The sequence below is a fragment of the Lissotriton vulgaris genome, chromosome 1_2 (assembly GCF_964263255.1).
Source record: "Lissotriton vulgaris chromosome 1_2, aLisVul1.2, whole genome shotgun sequence".
In the NCBI taxonomy this organism is placed as follows: domain Eukaryota; kingdom Metazoa; phylum Chordata; class Amphibia; order Caudata; family Salamandridae; genus Lissotriton; species Lissotriton vulgaris.
In genome coordinates, this window is record NC_141686.1 from 235,692,619 (window position 1) to 235,712,358 (window position 19,740).

The 19,740-nt window shown below is 46.6% G+C and overlaps 1 pseudogene; it reads left to right on the top strand.

The window, feature by feature from the left end:
* The first annotated feature begins 293 nt into the window (after positions 1-293).
* LOC147736406 (uncharacterized) overlaps positions 294-19,740 on the top strand; it is a 52,304-nt pseudogene continuing 32,857 nt past the window's right edge.

Below are 19,740 nucleotides of genomic sequence, written 5' to 3' on the forward strand. Positions count from 1 at the left end.
CGGGCCCTTGACAATTCAGTCAAGTTAAACTAAATGCAAATTACATTACACAAGTATAATTTTCTACCCTGCACACTACACATACAGGAATTATAAGTTCTCTAATACATACAAAAGCCTACTTAAATGTTTACACTACATTTTGATGCTAATATGACTCGAATAAATGTATCTTAATAATCGTGAAACACTGCAAATGATAAGAATACCTGTGAGTGTGTTTAAACCATGAGTATTGTGCACCCATACAATTTACAGTGCTATAAGCGCACTATCAAGGCTATGGACATCCCATGTACTCGGCCTACACACCGTACAACTATAGGTATCTGAACCCTAAAAACAAGATGGGTGTCTGGAGGCAGCTGGGTTATCTTGCCTGCTATGCTGTTACTGGGAAGTTCTTCGACATCTACCGGAGTGCAAAGCTTAAGGCCATCTTGCCTCAGTTGACCCCAACCTGACCCTGCTCATGGCTAACACCCGGGATGTTGGGTGCAAGTGAACCCCCGGCAGGACACCTCAGTGCAGTGCTCACTGGGGCCCGCACCCTGTCCTGTCGGAGGCAGAGCATGCGGAGACAGGCTCTGCAAGAGCCTGATAGACTCCGGTCTCCTCGCCCCCCCAAGACCATGCTCTTCCCCCGGTCCATCGCACTGTGCTTGCCCGTCTCTTCCTGCAGATGAACCACTTTCACAGAGGAAGAGGACGCAGAGGCCAAGGGTGGCGGAGCGGGGAACCCCGAGAGGGGGAGAGTTCTGGAGAGTCGCCCTCATAGGGAAAGGGTAGCCCCACGGAGGGAAACCGCATAGAGACCAGAAAGCTGACGGGGATGCAGCCGCATAGCCCGGGCAGCAAGAAACCACTGCCTCCCCCGACAAGGGCAGACTGCGTTTCCAGGTGAGGAGCTCCATAATATAAATAGTGCTACTTAAGAACACGTACTGTGTAACAAGAGAAGTAAAAGGGCCAATAGCTATGAGAGGTGACAAATGACGACTTAGCCGTCATAAGGAGGGACTAACAAGCCTCAAAATTAATCAGAAGGATGAAGACACAAGCCAATAGGCGAAGATTGGGCGGAGCTTCCACAAAGCTTCACTCCGTAGTGTATACTGCATGCCTCGCAAAGCGAGCCTCGCATGCGCGCTGCCACTATAGACTCGACATAAAAATAAATTGAAAAATAAATATAATAAAACATTGTGGTGTTTAGTTAGCACTTTAAATGAGGCACATGACTCCCACGCGTACCGGTTAACTTGGTGTCCCTTCTTAAGGACAGAATTGGCAGAAATTCCAGCTTTGTTAATCAAATCCTCTACTAGCCCACCTGGCTGCAGTGCGGCGCCCTTCCTACATTCTTTAACGTTTCTGACAAGCAACAGTTGAAGGGCATAGAAGTGTGACCGTGAGGTGGCACAGATCCTGACGGACATTTCCCAATCCTTTCCACTCCCTTCCTGTGTGTTGTGTTGTAATGTTGGCAGAAGCACACTTCATGCTGTTAATGGTGCTTTCTGGAAGGCATGGAGACTTTTTTTTTACTTATGTAAGTTGTCTGCTCAACCCTGTTATGCACACACAAGTGCATCTCAAACCCTGTTATATACAAACAAGTGCTGCTGAAGAAGACTACGGGGCATATTATCAAGACAGGAGATAGAATTATTGCCGCTTTATCGGCAGAAACTTGTGTGCCGGCTTATGAAAAGATTTTGCAATTTTTGGAAGACCTTTCCAAACCCAAAGGTCCGCATTCTCGAAGTAATGAAATTAAAATAATCACAACCGGAAGAATGCGAAATGTCACCTGGCCAGGCGCGTTCTGCTCCAGGTCGTGTGTGTCAGCCGGGGCACTCACACAGACATTTAATAACTTGTCAGCTGCACCCGAGTATTTCACAGGTCTTTAAGACCATTTACGTGTTAATGAAGCTGTGTTGTTTTATTCGCCCCTGCATCTCCACTCTGCTTATTGCTGGAAGAATTAGCCCGCCTCCGCGAAATGTTTATTTTTTATCCTACCAACGTCAACTAACTTAGACTTCGATATCCGAGTTCACTCATCTCTCTTGAAATTCAAGGTTAGTTGGTGAAATGGACTGTGTTACCACCTTATTTTTCATGCTGTATTTTTTTATCCCTAGTTTGCTTCCTTATTGCCTGCCTACTGTGTAATGCAATTTCCGTCAGTTTTTTTAGAGGGTGTATGTAAAGCGCTCTGATTCCTACGGGTCAAGCTAGCGCTATATAAAACGGTATACACCTGTTACAATGCAACTTTTACAACTACCTACTGTTACAACGCAACTTTTACAACGCATACCATTACAACGCATTGCGCTGGGGGGCGCTCTAGGATAGGGAATAAGTATAATTTACTATCCAACACCTTCCCTAGTGTCCACGGGGACTGGAGTTAGAATAGTAAATTATACTTACCACTATCCAGCACCTCAAAGCACTATGCGTTGTAATGGTATGCGTTGTAATGGTCGCATTGTAACAGTCGGTAGTCGTAATGGTATGCGTTGTAACATGGTACATCCATATAAAACTTTTAAAATAAAATCAGCCCCCCCCTCCCATGCAAACAAACCAAACCCCCCACCCCTCCGCCACCCTCCCTGAAATGGGGCTCTAGTTGCGCCGCTGCCAGTGGCTATCTATAGCTATGATTAAGTATTGATCCATCCCGGACAACTCCTAGAAGTACCTGCCGAATTACGAGGAGCTTTCCCGCGATCTGTAAGAAGCTCTTCTGTGCGACATTGAAATGTTTGGCTGCATTAATATATGGATTAAAAAATTGTAAAGTGTGTAATCGAGATGAAATTGTGTGTCTTTTCAGAACTCATAATTGGATGTGTGCAGAAAAATGGTTGAGTTTCCAAAATATATTTAAAGCTGGTATCTGAGCGTTAAATCATGAGACATTGGGGAGAATTAAAAATTTGCAAACATTCGTGACAAGAATTTTCAATTCTATTAAGGACACGGAGGCGAGGATTATGATTTCTCGATTTCTTTACTACAAACAGCAGCCAATAGGAATACAGTAAAGAAACGAAAAACTACAACTCCCATGAGCACCTACATAACCATAGAGAGCATATTCCTAAATAAAGAACCATAGAGGGCAAGACTTCCTCTTTCCTTGTCCAGTAAAATAAAACAAGTCAATGAAAAGTCAATTCACGTGAAACCGAAGAACAGCCTGAAGGAAACATCCGAAGGCAACAGAAGAACGACCAGCAGTCGACAATCCAAGACAACCAAGGAACAGGAGACTGGAGCAGGTAGGACTCCACAGGTCCAGCATCCAAAAGACCGACATCAGGTCAGGAGAAGACTTGAGGAGCTCACTTCTGGTCAGAGCCTAAAAGAAAAGCATAGCCGTAATATGCCATCTAAGTACCATAAGACAATATACAAAGGGTAGGGAAATTAGTGCTAGAAAACATGTCACAAAGCCATAGCAATGAGAAATACATGATACAGGCAGTAAAGTACATTTGGGTGGGATAATCCTCGCCTCCGTGTCCTTAATAGAATTGAAAATTCTTGTCACAAATGTTTGCAAATTTTTAATTCTATGGCAGGACAGGAGGCTCAGATTATGCTTGTTCAAAGCTGGTTCACCACCACAGAAGCAATATCTACAATAGGTTTGAAATAATACGTTTTAAACATAGTATCGGAAGACCAATCAGCGGCCTTCATAATGTCTGTCAAACTTACACCAACAGTAAAAGCCTTAGAGGCCATGGCACCCCGAGCAGAATGAGCTCCGAAAATGGAGACATCAATTCCAGCTTCAGACATAAGCCAACGTACCCAACGGGCTAGGGTAGCCGGCGCCACAGGCCTAAAAGGTTTCTGCAAAGCAATCAGCAACTGTCCAGACAAATCTTGTTGAAAAGGAGCAGTACTTACCTCATAATCCTTTATGCATTGCACCACACATAACTGTGGATTTTGAGGAAAAGCTGGATATGACACAGAAGACATATTACTCTTGGTGCGCAGGGAAATTGTAAAAGTGACCCCGTCCGGGGAAAACGAACGCCCTGCGAGGTCTAATGCTCGCACATCTGAAATGCGTTTACAAGAGACCAAACAAAGGAGCATCGTCAATTTCACAGAAAGTTGCTTACGAGACAAGGAAGGGTTGGGAGGCCAAGCCTCCAGAAAACGTAAGACAATGGAAACATCCCAAAGTGCTACATATTTCGGGCAAGGCGGTTTAATCAGCCGAATGCCTCGAAGCAACTTAGAAATCAAGGGATGTTCCCCAATAGGCTTCCCGTCAACCAAATCGTGGCCCGCAGGAACAGCGGAACGAAAGGAATTGACTGTCCTGTAAGCAGAACCAGAGGAAGCAATGGAGGCAAGAAAATTAACCGCTAAAGCGACATCCGCTGAAGTGGGATCCAAGTTCCGTTCAGAACACCCACCACTCCATCGACGCCAAGCTGATGCATAACGCTTGTGCGTGTTGGGGGCCAGAGCTTCACCGATAAATCTTTTAGCGTCTCCAGATAAGCCAGGGACTTCCCAGCATTCCCCGAAATGCGCCACGCAACCAGCCGGAGCTGACCTGACAGAACCAGAGGATGCGGGTGGAGTAGAGGATCTAACAATAAGTTCCACTTCTGTGGAAGGAGAAACGGCGTTGAGCAACTCATCTCCAGAAGATACGGAAACCATGCCTGAGCCCTCCAAAGAGGAGCTATCAGAATGACCTCCGACTGGAAGTGCTTTGTTCGAGCCAGGACTCGCGGAACCATCGCGAATGGGGGAAACGCATAGCAAAGATGAGGGGGCCGAGTCAGGAGAAAGGCATCCGTGGCCAGAGCCTCTGGATCCGGACGCCAGCTGTAAAACCTGGGCAACTGGGCATTGAGGCGAGAGGCGAAAAGATCGATCCAAGGCCGACCCCAGAGGCGAGACAGATGGCGAAACACCCGGGGATGAATCCGCCAATCGCTGAAATCCAGCAGATGGCGAGAGTTCCAATCGGCCACCTGATTCTGGCGACCTGGGAGATACTCTGCAATAAGAGTGATCTTCCTCTGCAGGCAGAAATGCCAGAAGTCCTTCGCAATCTCGGCCAAGAGCTTCGACCTCGTACCCCCTAGTTTGTTCACATACCTCACCGCGGAGATGTTGTCCATGCGGAGCAGAATGCAACAGCTGGTGGCCTGAGGAGCAAGGCTGCGGATCACAAACGATCCCGCCAGGAGCTCCAGACAGTTGATGTGAAGACTCAGTTCGTCTTGAGACCACCGGCCGCCCGTCGTCGCAGACCCGCACCGGGCTCCCCAACCCCAAAGACTTGCATCCGATTCCAGCACCACATCCGGAGTCGAGCCGAACAGGGCTGTCCCGTTCCAAGCCTCCATGTGGTCGAGCCACCACATCATTTCCGACTTCGCGTCCGGTGATAGAGGAACAAGATCGGAATACCAAAGGCCTTTCTGCAAATGCCTGATCTTGAGTCGTTGCAGAGCCCGATAATGCAAGGGACCCGGAAAGATCGCCTGAATGGACGAAGCCAACAGTCCGACCATCCGAGCGACCGACCGTAATGACACACTCTGTTCGGACAACAGTAAGGTCAATTCCCTCTTGATAGACCTGATTTTCTGGGAAAGCAAGAGCAGTTGAAAAGAGACCGAGTCGACCAGGAAACCCAGGAACTCGATCGTTTGAGAGGGATGTAACAGAGATTTTTGAGGATTCACGAGAAATCCTGGAGACTGCAAAAGCTCGATCGTCCACGTTAAGTGGGTTCGCAATTGGACAGGACATTGAGCCATCAACAAGATGTCGTCGAGATACACTATGAGACGCACCCCGCGTGCCCTCAGAGATTCCATGACTGGTCTCAGAAGCTTCGTGAAGCACCACGGAGCGGAAGAAAGACCGAACGGGAGAACCGTGTACTCGAACCACGTTCCCATCCACTGGAATTGAAGGAAATGGCGATGAGGGGGAAAGATGGGAACGGACAAGTAAGCGTCCTTCAGATCCAGGCGAACCATCCAATCGCCTCGTCGAAGGAGATCCCTGAGAAGATGGATGCCTTCCATCTTGAAGTGGCGATAAACCACTCCTTTCTTGAATTCCTTGAGGTTGAGCACTGGGCGAGCACCTCCCCCCTTCTTCTGCACTAGGAAGACATTGCTGACGAACCCCTGAGGATGCAGGGAAGTCCGTCCAATTGCCCCTTTGAGTAGAAGGGATTCGACTTCTGTGGATATCACGTCCTGATCTAGTTGGGAAAAAACAAGGGAAGAAGGGACGCGAGTTTGAAGGGGAGGATGATAAAACTCGATGTGATAGCCTTGCACCGTCTGCAAAATCCATGCATCGCTGGAGATTGCGCGCCAATTGTGAAGGAAAAACTGCACCCTGCCCCCCAGAACCACACTTTCGTAAGAAATCAGGCTCACCTGTAGAGGAGAAATCCTGGTGACCTCCTTGGTTTCCACCATAGCCTCCTTTGTTGCCTTGACCTCGACCTTTTCTGGAGGGGTAGAAGGTAGATTTGTTTCCAGAATAGGAAGACTGTTGATGTCCACCTCCCTGCTGGGACTGCTGGCCACGCTGCTGTCCAGAACCACGGCCAAACGAACGTCCCTTGGAACGTCCGGCCCTGCCAAAATCCGGGCGGAATGCCCTGCCTAGTGAGGATTGCGCCTTTTCCAGGCCGCTGAAGGTGGCCACAAACTTCGTCAATTCTTTTAGAAAAGGTTGACCAAAAAGGAGACCCTGGGCAAGGGGCCCGACTCAGATGTTGCGAGCTCAGCCAATCTGGGGTCCATCTTCAACAAGATGGAGCGCCGACGCTCGGTGGACAGAGCGCAATTCGCATTCCCCAGTTGACAAATAGCCCGTTGGGCCCAGCCAATAAGTTCATCGGGATTGATGCCAGACGCCGACCCCTGAGCCTGGTAGCCTATATCCAAAATTTTGGTAAGGGGGCCAAGCAGATCCAGCAATTTATCCTGGCATAGGCGCCAAGACCGGTCAATGCCTTTTTTGGGATCCTTGGTGAATTTCTTTAGGTAGGTTAAGATAGTGGGGTCCACCTCCAGGGTGTCCGCTAGCTTATCCGCCAACTCCGGGCGGGAACACTCAAAACAGAGACGAGATCGCACCTCCTGGTCAAAAGGTTCACGGATGTGTGCCTGTATATAGTCTGCAACCTCAGGTGCGGGGAGCCAAGACTTCGAATTAGGGTGAATGATATCAGTGGGTTTGAAGGTGAGGACAGGCGGATGAGAAGAAGCGTCCACAAAATGCTCCTTTCTGGACTTTTTAGCAGGGGGGGGCCAGAGGGATCGGAGGAAGAGAAGGAGGAATCATCAGTGGCTGGAGGAGGCAGATGAGACTGTTTGGAAACAGTGGGGGCAGACAAAGACTTGGCCAACCTAACAAAATCAGACTTATGCGGGTTTTTGGGTGACTTAGAGGATTTGTTACCAGAGGTAGAAGGCACCCAACCCTGCTGCTGAGCGTAATCAGTCAAATGACGCTTCAATGGCCCAATAGCACGGACCAGCGCAGTATTGACTGAATGTTGCACCCCCTGGTCAAGGGCGTCAACTAAATCGTATTCAAAAGAGTCCTCAGGCTCTTCATCATAACAATAATCCTCAGCATCCTCATAGCCAGCCATGATTAATGGAAGCCAAGCTCAAACTAGGAAAGAATATTGAGGTAACAATAAGAACAATAACAATAATGCCCACAGTAGAAGAAAAACAAAGGTCAAATGTCAAATCTAGAACAAAAATGACCCAGTCCGGGGGAGTGACCACCCCAAGCAAGCCAGACAGGCAGAGTACCACTCAGCCCAAACAGATGCAGTAAAACGTGGAGGGACAGGCTTGCCACAGACAGCCACTCTAGGCACCGCCTCTAAAGATTATACAGCCCAATTCTATAAATATTGCAGAGAAAGGGCGTCACTGGGGACTCTCCGGTAGGCAAGTGGGCCGAGGCTGAGGAAAAACGCCGCCTCTCAGCATGTCAGGGCTCCTCTAAGAACACGGAGCGTAAACAATGCAAACGCGCATGCGCGTCAGCCGAGCCTATTCTCCAGATGTGGAGCAACGCGCGACCGAAGTGCGCGAGCTCCTGAGTCCCCGTCCCACTCCACTGACAGAGCAACGCAGGCACAAAGCGCCCGAGTAGTGAGGAGAGGCGACCACGCGCTCACCATCCGCGAAAACGCCGCAGCAAAATGCCCGCAAACCGGAGGCAGAATCAAACAGGAAGGCACTACACAGCAGCGCAAATGAAAACAGCAGCGCCAATATGAGCAATGAAAGCGTCGGAAGACGGCAAGTAGCGGCGCAAATATACAATGCAAGAAAACACAGTAAACATGCAAAAGTATATCAAAGGTAGAAAGGGACTTAACTGGCAGCGAAACAGCAAAGAAAGAGGAAGTCTTGCCCTCTATGGTTCTTTATATAGGAATATGCTCTCTATGGTTATGTAGGTGCTCATGGGAGTTGTAGTTTTTCGTTTCTTTACTGTATTCCTATTGGCTGCTGTTTGTAGTAAAGAAATCGAGAAAGCATAATCTTAGCCTCCTGTCCTGCCATAGAATTACTAGGACTATAATCACCTTGGTGCCAAGAGTATTGCACCCACAGCTGTCATGTATCACCCATATAAGAGGCAGTACAGATGCATGAGGCCTTCTTCACATTACAGAAGACAACCCTGCCTGATGCGCTGAGGCGATCGCTGTGGGTATGCTCGTGCGAAGGGTCCACTATAGCAACCGCTCTGACGTCATCACTATTACCACACTAGGGGCCTCATTTATGAAAAGTGACGCATAGCTGCGTGAAAACAGCGATGCGTCACTTTTCACTGCACCCTCCTTGCGAGACCAATGATGCGTCATATTTATAGTATGACTCATCATGGCGCAAGGAGTTACAGATACGTCAGTATTTCTTACGTATCTGTATGGCGCAAAAGTGACGCATTGTTGGAGTGTGTCACAAAAGTGACGCAACTCCAGCCTACGTCAGTCTTACGCCTGCTGTGAGGCAGGCGTAAGAAATTGATGCATTTGTGTCCTAGAAGTGGCGCAGGGAAATCTTATAGATTTCACTGCGTCACTTCTATGACCCCGTCTTGCGTTAGAACCCCCTGCATACATTATACCTGGCGTAGGTATAATGTAGCGCAGGGGTTTACAAAGTGACGCATCTACCTAGATGCGTCATTTTATAAATATGGTGCAACAAGGCACATTTTTTACCCTGCTGGTGCGTCACAAAAAGTTACGCACCGGCGGCGTAAAGGTGACGCACAGCCTCATAAATGAGGCCCCAAAAGTATTAGTAGCTCAGTGTGCTTACAGGAAATGTTAGAGGCACCTGGTCCATCCACTCTCTGCCTCATGCAAACAAGCAGATCCTGTGGTGTCCAGCTTGTCCTCGCTGCCCCAGGGCGTCTCAAATGTCAGTTCTAAACAAAGAAAACAAAGTCCACCAACTGGTGGCATCTCCCAGGAGAACAATTGTTTTGTTTAAGCTGCACAGATACACATATAAACACCAAAAGAAAACAAGCAGTGGCAAAGCCAGTAGTTCTCACCTGTATAATGTGAGGGCCAAGGTAATGGCTTTGTCAATGTCAGTAAAGAATTGTTTAAAAGAAAAGAGAAAAGCAAAATATTGGAGAAAAGGAAAACACATATGTGATGATATCTCAAAAGTTGTGTTTTTCAGTCAGAAACTGCACAGAATGAAAAAAGAATCAGGAAGTGTCAAAATGTAAAAGGAAATATTTATTGTCCCTTCAAATCTGCTTCTCATCCATAAATCCTAAACATATTCCAATCAGTGGTTTTACAAACAAATAAGAGGGGTGAGAAGCAACACGGTGCAGAGGGTGGGGGTTTACGAGTGGAAGCAGGATAAGAGGGAGAGAGTTAATAAACACATGCTCTCTCATGGAGAGCTGAATGAGGAAGAAACAAGTAGCTCTCTTACGTGAGCAGTGGAAGGATACAAGTCAGTCACTCAAAAGGATGGTAAAGAGGGTATGGTCTAAGGGAGGGAAACACAAGAAATGGAAAGCAAGTCATCAAATAAAAAGCAAGCAAATGAGAGTGACAATAAAGTCACCCAGCTGTAAGCAATGGACCGGCTGTAAGACAACTGTAAGCTCCCAATAGATCTTTCCAAGCACACAGCTTGTGGTGTCTGGTAGGCTTGACCTAAAAATTAAAGGTTTTTCGTTTTGTGTGGAAGAGCTTTAAAGTGATAGCTCAGTGGGTTTTACATCCCCTGCAGTGCATGTAAGAATGAGAACTACAGAAGGACCAAATCTGCCTTTAATTTATGAAGTGGGTGAAAGGTGATAAGGGCTCACTACATGAAATACCACATGTATTGTTCCTTTTCCCCCTATATCCTAGAGCTTTCAGGAGACACGAGAAAGTGTGACTCAAAAACACGACATAAATGCTTCATGAAGTGATAGTGCAGCTTTTTCACAATAACACTTAGGGGCATATTTACAAGGACCTTTTGTCATACTTGCACCACACAACGTGGTATGTGCATGACGCAAAGTCCAAGTCCTATTTATGAAGCCACGCAAAGCCAGTTTGTAGGGCTTTGTGTGGCTTCACAAATAAGGAATAATGCTACATAGGGCAAATTGCTGCAACATCTTCCTCCGTGCAAGGGGGCGTTCCATGGGTGTTGTGGTGGATGTTCCCAGATGTCGGGATGTGATGCTACAGAAATAGTAAAACCTTTTTTTAAATGGAGAATTAATGATATCACAAAAAAAGCAGCTCAGTGACATCCAGACCCAAGCCACAGAGTGTGTCTCTGGAATATAACAATGCCCAGACCTTAGTGTCATCGCTTGTGCTGGTCCACAGCTAGCAGCATTGGGCCTCATTTATGAAAAGTGGCGCATCGCTGCGTGAGAACAGCGTTGCGTCACTTTTCATTGAGCCCTCCTTGCGACACCAATGATGCGTCATATTTACAGTATGACGCATCATTGTGCAAGGAGTTACAGATACGTCAGTATTTCTGACGTATCTGTATGGCGCAAAAGTGACGCATTGCTGGAGTGTGTCACAAAAGTGACGCAACTCCAGCAATGTGTTCTTTTAAATGGGGCAAGCCCCATGTGAAAGGGCCTGCGTCAGTCTTACGCCTGCTGTGAGGCAGGCGTAAGAAATTGACGCAATGGTGTCCTAGAAGTGACGCAGTGAAATCTTATAGATTTCACTGCGTCACTTCTATGACCTTTTCTTGCGTCAGAACGCCCCCCTGCATACATTATACCTGGCGCAGGTATAATGTAGCGCAAAGGTTTACAAAGTGACGCATCTACCTAGATGCGTCACTTTGTAAATATGGTGCAACAAGGCACATTTTTTAAGCTGCTGGTGCGTCACAAAAAGTGACGCACCGGCGGTGTAAAAGTGACGCATGGCCTCATAAATGAGGCCCATTATACTTAATACACAGCGCAGATTCAGAATCTGAACAAACACGTGCAGCAGCACAATTCAACACCCGACATAGCGCTTCACACTGGTTCTGCATCAAGGCGCATTCCTGATTGTGAGCCCAACTAAAGAGAGAGATCTCGCAAATGGACTTAGCTGCTTTGTTTCCAAAATGGTGACAGCATGAGACAGGAGAAAAACATACTTTTATTTTTCATGCACTTCTTGGCCAACCTTTCATCACAACCCCAATTCACTTCACGTCTCTAATCTAAAACATACAAAACTGAGAGAAGGGCAGATTGTCCATGAAATGGGCTCCATAAGCGAGACTTTATGCACTGTGCAGCAATGTATTTATTGCAATTTATTCAGCTTATAATAAATACTAGCAGCCCGTCCGACTTTGTCCGGGTATGAATTGCTGCCGGCCAGTAGTATATTGTTTTGTAGGATTTTATTTTGATAGCATTTCTTATCTGTGACAGGCCTGTGAAACGCTCCGATTCACAGTGCACTCCTGATGCACTTAAGAGTGCGCCTTCAGTAGTGTTTGAACTCGAGTGTCCCTACTTTATTTTTCCTTGCAATATTATATAGCGCGAACTCGACAACATGACATGAGCACAATTTACATTACAGAAGAACACATTCATTTGTGGTAGGCACGGGGAGACAAAGCGATTTGCCTGGAATCACAGGATGTTGAGCTGATGCCCAGATTCGAACGTAGCTCCCGAGCTCTAAAGTTCGCAAATCTAGAACTTGTGGCGGGAGGTGTGTTTAAAAGTGTATGTCGGTGCTGGCCATCAATCAACCTGTGCATTTTTCAAATGGGTGGTGAAAATATATGAGTATGTTGCCGGAGATGTGGGCAGCCGTGCCACCAATGTACTTACCGGGGGAGGGTAAACACCCATTATTCTGCAACTTTCTTTCCGCATACCATCACTCCGCATACTTTCCTTACGAAAGTACCATGACTCCGCAATGCCATTATAACGCATGGCATTACATTTTATATGCTTACTAGCAGCCCGTCCCGACCTTGTCCGGGAGCAACAGGCAGCTTTCCCGACCCCCGGCCGCCCCGACATGGGTCGGGGAAGCTGCCTGTTGCTCCCGGACAAAGTCGGGATGGGCTGGGCAGTGGGTTGTTTAAAAGACATAAATGTCAATTATACCATCATTCCACACCAAATTACCTGCCGTTTAAGGGCGGAATGCGCAGAAAAATCACCGTTCCTTGCCATCTTTCAAAACAAACATAGTGCGCTCCGAATTTCCAGGGGGGGCGGGGGGGGTCGTCCCTAGCCACATTTTGCAGTGCTTTAGGCGGCAGTGTTCAGCCAACAGAGTGTGCGTCTCCCGCCCGGCCCGTCCCCCGCCTGCCCCGACCCCCGCTGCCTCTTAAACATGTTAAAACTACCCCTCCCGCCCGACATTGTCCATGAGCCCGTCCCCCGTCTGCCCCGACCCCCACTGCCTTACCTCAGCTACTGCTCCTCATTCCACCGCTCCTCGCAGTTCATCACTGCTCCTCCCCCGCGCCATGTCCGCCGCTCCTGGACGCCGCGCTCCTGACGTCAGACGCAGGTCGCGGCCGGCGCTACTTCGATGGGACTACTTTTTTTTAAATGTTAATTTTTTCAAATCTAACTTATTTTTTAACGTTATATCGCCTATGTCCATCTGCACACCCTGAGGATTAGAACAATGTATTGGGTGTGTGGATTGGCGCTGTGGTTCCCGAGTTTACCTTGCCAAAAGGTGAGAGTTCTCTTTTTATAATAGTAGTATAGATACCACGCATACATTTACAACGAAATTCGTTGTAAATGCATGAATGGTAAAAGCATGTTTTTTTTTAATGTTTGGATAAGGTAAGTATGGGTATAGGGGTATAGGTTTTGTGGTACTGAGGTATATGTTTTGGGGTGTTTGGGTATTTTAAGGGTTCAGATATAGTTTTGGGTTATGGGGTACGGGGTAGTTTTAGGGTCTAGGGATAGGTATGAGCTTTGGGGTACAGGGGTATTTTTAGGGTTCAGAGCTAGGTTTCGGTTTTGGGGTATAGGGGTATTTTTAGGGCTCAGGGGTAGGTTTGGGTTTTGGGGTACAGGGGTATTTTGAGGGTTCAGGGGTAGGTTTGGGTTTTGTGTTACAGGGGTATATTTAGGGTTCTGGGCTAGGTTTGGGTTTTGGGATACAGCGTTATTTTTAGGGTTCAGGGCTAGGTTTGGGTTTTGGGGTACAGGGGTATTTTTAGGGTTCAGGGGTAGGTTTGGTTTTTGGGGTTCAGGGGTATTTTAAGGGTTCAGGGCTAGGTTTGGGTTTTGGGGTACAGGGGTATTTTAGGGTTCAGGGGTAGGTTTGGGTTTTGGGGTATAGTGGTATTTTTAGGGTTCAGAGCTAGGTTTGTGTTTTGGGGTACAGGGGTATTTTTAGGGTTCAGGGGTAGATTTGGGTTTTGAGGTACAGGGGTATTTTTAGGGTTCAGGGGTAGGTTTGGGTTTTGGGGTACAGGGGTATTTTTAGGGTTCAGGGGTAGGTTTGGGTTTTGAGGTACAGGGGTATTTATAGGGTTCAGGGCTAGGTTTGGGTTTTGGGGTACAGGGGTATTTTTAGGGTTTAGGGATAGGTTTGGGTTTTGGGGTACAGGGTATATTCATAGGGTTAAGATGGGTTAGTGTTAAAGGGTGTTGGGGTATTTTAAGGAGTAAGGGTGGGTTATGATTATGAGGTGCAGGGGTATTTAAACGGAGCAGGGTGGGATTAGCACACGATATACTGCGGGGCTGCTTAGATCTGTGCTGTATCGCTCCCCAACCTTGAGGGCTCTCTTGGTGACCTTTATCTGCATCTGCACCACTCCAACCATTTACCCCTCCTCTACTGAAGCTGCAGGGCAAAGCAGCGCCCCGCTGTTCGGTCCAGATGCACAACTCTCCAGGCCCAGGCTTTTGCACTCTCCACACGTTCAATGACTCAAGTCCTGAAGAGTGCTGTGGAGCCCACGGCAAGCCCAAGGGGTGTCCCCGGGAGTCCACACTTCTCCCAGCGGCGGCCTCTTTCCTCCTTACCGGCTCCATGACTTCTCCCCGGGTAGGTCGGTCAGGAACTCAGTGGCTCAGTTTGGTGGGTGCATGGCGGGTCCAGCCACTGCACGAATCATGGTCTCCAGGCCGATTTCGGCAGAAAATTCACTCCTAAAGCTACTGGGTGTTCAGGGGATCAAAGGCATGTCTTATAGATATAGATGGGGCTGGATCATGTAGTGGATATCAGGGTTTAGATTAGTGAGCTCAGCAGAGCTTAGTAGGCTCGCCGGTCCTTTGACGCTGTCACCCACCACACACTCTTCGCAAGAATATGGGACATCAGAGTTCAGGGAGCAGCCCTCGAATAAATAGCCTCTTTCCTCACAGAGAGAACCCAGCAAGTAAGACTGCCTCCTTATTCATTGAAACACAAGGAAGTCATATGCGGAGTCCCACTTTGATCATCACTAAGCCACATCTTATTCGACATATACACAACACCGCTCGCTAAAGTCATACGATCACATGGAATTAACACCATCCCTTTCCGACACGCAGCTTATCCTATCCCTCTCAGACAACACCACTTCAACCAAAACCAACTTCAACAACTCAATGGCCAGCATGGCTTACCGTATGAGACGAAACTACCTGAAGCACAACAGAGGTGCTGAAATGAAGGAACAAGAACTCTCCCTTGGACTTCTCCTGGTGGCCATCGGAACTGAGCCCCCCACTAACATCCAGGACCGTGCAGGAAACCTGGGAATCTTCCTAGATGAACAAGTCCCCATGTCATCACAGGTCCATGCAGTATCATCCTCCTGTTTCTTTGTCCTACGTATGGTATGTAAGATCTCCAAATAACTCTCCCACGCACCGCCACACAAGCTCTCATCACAAGCAGATGGAATTATGGCAATCCACTCTACCTCTTCCACAGATTCAGACCAGCCAGAATTCCACTGCCAGACTCATTCTTGGCCTTCCAAAATGTGCCCGCATCACACCACACCTCATAGAGCTCCACTGGCTCCCAGTACCCAAAGGCTGCCACTTCAAACTCCAGACATGGGTTCAAGGTCCTGCATAACACCAGTCCCACACATCTCAACCACCACCTGAGCTTCCACCAATCTACCAGACCACTCTGATCTGCAGCATTCTCCCTAGCACACATTCCCTGAAGCAGAACTGGAGGATGCTCCTTCTCATACATTGCAGCCAAGTCCTGGAACGACCTCCCGCATCACACCAGGGTCTCTTCCTCACTCTTCAAGTTCCGGAAGAAGTTTAAGACCTGATTCTTCTGGTCTACACCGTGGAATCCCCAGAATCAGGCTGTTCAGCCTGACCCCTGAGTAAGGCTCCCAACCCCTGCACCTGCTCAGCACCTGGATACTCTCACCGGTGATGTGTGTGGTTTACAAATCCTCATAAAATGACGTCATAACATAACCCTGTAGCAGGGTTTCCGTTCTCCCACAGAACTGTGCACAGAGATCTAGAACCTGGGTGAGTTAGGGTGACCCACAACTCACCTTTGTTTCAGAAATCCCCTTACCAAGCTAACTACAGTGTCTCATCGGTAGTAATAACTTACCAATGACTTAGACAATCCAGAACATGAACTTAGAGTACCTCAGGTATCGTGGAACACATGAACACTCTTTCGTTATATTATCATTCCAAACCGAAACTGGGAGGCAAAGAATACACGTGCAAGTTTGAAATGTTTATTTTTCAATGCAGCATTCTCAAACGCAGTATCTTGTATAATATCAACATACATATTATAAAAATCAGAGTCAGCAGCATAGTCACTAATCCATAGTAAGCAAAAGGTGATAGCATGTTATGATGCAAAAATCTATAGAATTCTGTATCACCTATATTTCGCGCACCCTAATTAGCATATTATATTATATCTAAGAAGGCCTCATCTGGGTTCTTAGCAGGGCGGACCCATACCTCTAATTCTCAGTAGGAGGAGATCACATCAACAGCTACCAGCTCTCTGCATGCTCAGCATCAAGTGTGTTGATTCATTCCCTGTAACTGTATCTTAAACTCAAGTAGAGCCCAATGTTGGCAGCAACATTATTTGTGTTATGTCTAACGTGGTGCGAGGATCAGGCCTTCAGCAACCTTGTGTTAGGTTATTCTTAGAGTGTGCAGTTCTCGGTGTACAGACAGTTGTACCAAGTGTACCAAGCACGACTGATACTAGAGCAAATAACATATTATTCTCAAATAAATCACATCTTTCGTCTGGGTTGAAAGCTACAATAACAATTAGGTGTCGTGTGCAAACTCAAGATGGAAGAAAATATTGCGTTTAAACATTTAATAAGCACATGCTAACTTAACACAATATATAGAAACGTAGTAACCATATGACACCCCCCCAATGATCCGAGGACGGTTTAAAAACGCTAAAACACAAGCCATTACCATCTGAAAGGTAAAACATGAAAGCAGAGTTCAATGATATTGAGCCAAGCTAAATGTATACAAATGTATGTAAAATTTAAAAACAAAAATATGTATGAATGCCTATAGTGGCCACACAAAATTTAAAAGAGGAACTTAAGGCCTACTCTCAGTTCATAGGCCCAGAACATATAAAAATCGAATGTTCGTATTGAAGCAAAGGCACCATTCAGAATTACTAAAAAGTCACGTGCCATAATAATGAAAGTCTTCAAAGTCACTCATGGGTTGAATGAATATGCAAAATAGGTAGCTACAGCTTCCAACATGAAATCACTGTCATCATCCGAAAACAGTTCAGCCATCCAATTAAGCAATGGGAAAGAACATACGTGCTCCTCCAACACCGATTCCTCTAGCAACATCCGAGGACAACTCAGTGGGTTCTCGAGAACGCTATGTGCCAGAAAGTCATGCGCCGCTGCGAATATGTCCCACTGACCCATTAGTCCATGCATCGCTGCCACAGCCATAACCCTTTCGCCAGAACAGACCAACTCGTGAGCCACTACGGGGTTCATCAGCTGATCAAAGTCGACGTCAGGTGAAGTCGGTAAGCAGAGACACAAATCAATGGCCCAGTCGAAATCACAGCTCAGGCAATGAAACACGGGCTGGACACATGTGAAATAGGAAAATCTGAACGATAATCCAAAAGCCGTGCTTAAAGTCGCAAGCGGCAAGGAGCCATAGTAATCAAGCATTCGGTTGCGAAACTGCATCAGTAGGGGCTGAGCGTTTCCTTGCGCAGGATGGGCATCCATGTTTTATAAAGTATAATATCACCAGAACGCCTGCAGCCAAAGCCAGCAAAACAGGAAATCCACCAAACAGGCTTGCGAATATAGAATGAAAGAACGCAGGGATAATACCAAATACTTTTTCAAATGTAGTCACAAGACCACTGCTAACCAATTTAAAAAAATGAGCCAGGCCTACTGTGGAGGAGGCATTGAAGATTTGATGAACCAGCTCGCAGAAATGAAACAGCAAATCAGTACTTAAAAGGGCTTGCACCTCTGTGCGTGTGTTTGCTATGTGAAGGGCATAAGTTTCGCGGGCAGAGCTCAGGGCCACCTGCTTTTGAGACAAAAGGGCTCTTATACGGCTTAAACCATTGAACTCAGCTCTCAAGGTTGATATTCTTGGCCAAATTAAAACATCTGAATTCCCATGCGTGGGTGGATATAACACATTTTTGCAGCAAACCACCCTCTCTGAAACGGTAACCACATAAGCGATACCGGCCTGTAACCCACAACAAAGTTCGTTATTCAAAAGTAAATAACTACCGTTGGACAATAAAGTGAACGTGGGAACTATTGCAGGAACTGGTGTCCCTTTCAAAACACAGGCCAAATTAGGTTTGTCCTGATTACAAGAACCATGCAACTGGATGTGTCTGCATATTAGTGAACGGTCAGGCGACTGTGTACATTCTTCACCATTCAAATTCACTTCATTTCCCTCTTTTAGGCATCTGTAAGTGTATGGTAAAGACCATCTCTCATGTAGGAAAGCACTGCCTAACGGTTCATATCGCCCAATGGCTATATATTTCATACAATTTGTAAATTTATACAAAGCAAAAGGTAAGGTGATAACACCATGGATAAGCCATGTAGCAGCAGTCACCTCAGCCACAGAAAAGGGCAAAGATTCTAATTTTTCAATATGTAACATAGAAAATGTTGCATCTCTCATTGATAGCATGCGCTGTTTTTCAGTCAAATTAAATGGGGCAAATAGTGATGAAACGTTCATAAAATTCCAAGGCACTCGACCAGACTTAAGAGTCTGTAGTGTCCAAGCAAACTGCATCACAGAACGCAATTGATTTTGACCATGATATAACACGGACACTTCATCATGTACAATGTCTACAACAGAAGACACAATATTGTTCAACGTGTAAATTCGGGAAGAAAGCGTGTTAATACTGTTATCGACAACTGCAAGCACCTTTTCTAAATTTGCTTGATCAATAGCTCTCAGGCGTCTAGCAGCCTCAATTTGTGAAACTTTCCAAATTTCATTGTAAATCGCATACAGCCATCGTTTAGATCTACCTTTAGCTGGGCCTTTTATAAAATCGTTCAAATCCACATTATCATTTAATAAAGACAGATGTAGTTTAACTGCAGCTAATGTGGAATGTTGTAACCAATTCTGACACATCTTCCCCACAGAATAAATCGTGACAGTATAGTCTCCTTCAAAACGGGGATCGGGTCTGATTTCTGTGAACCCCTTAGCCAAACTCAGAAAACGGCGTTGGCAAGAATCAGCACTCTTCTGCCATACCAGCCAACCCTTGGAATCCAAACCGGAAATGTTAAAGGATGAATTGTGCAAAAGAGCTTGTAACTCATGAATGGACAAATCAGTAAAATTACCCCAACCTGAATATTCCTCTAAATTTGGGATGGTCGGTGTATTTAATTTTTTAGAAGTAGCCAATCCAAAGCATGTTGTTTGGAAAATGAATGAATTTAAAAACAACATGTGATTCGGGATGAGACATGCACGGTGCAGAGCCTCAGTGCCTTGTACCTGCCAATCTCTGGTACCCCAAACCGATTTAAGGTCAATTGTTCCCTTCCAAAACTCGTAGCCATCTACAGCCAACCTGCCTAGAAAGGACTTCGAATACAGCAATTTTGTATCGGTAAGTCTAACTTTGGACATGGA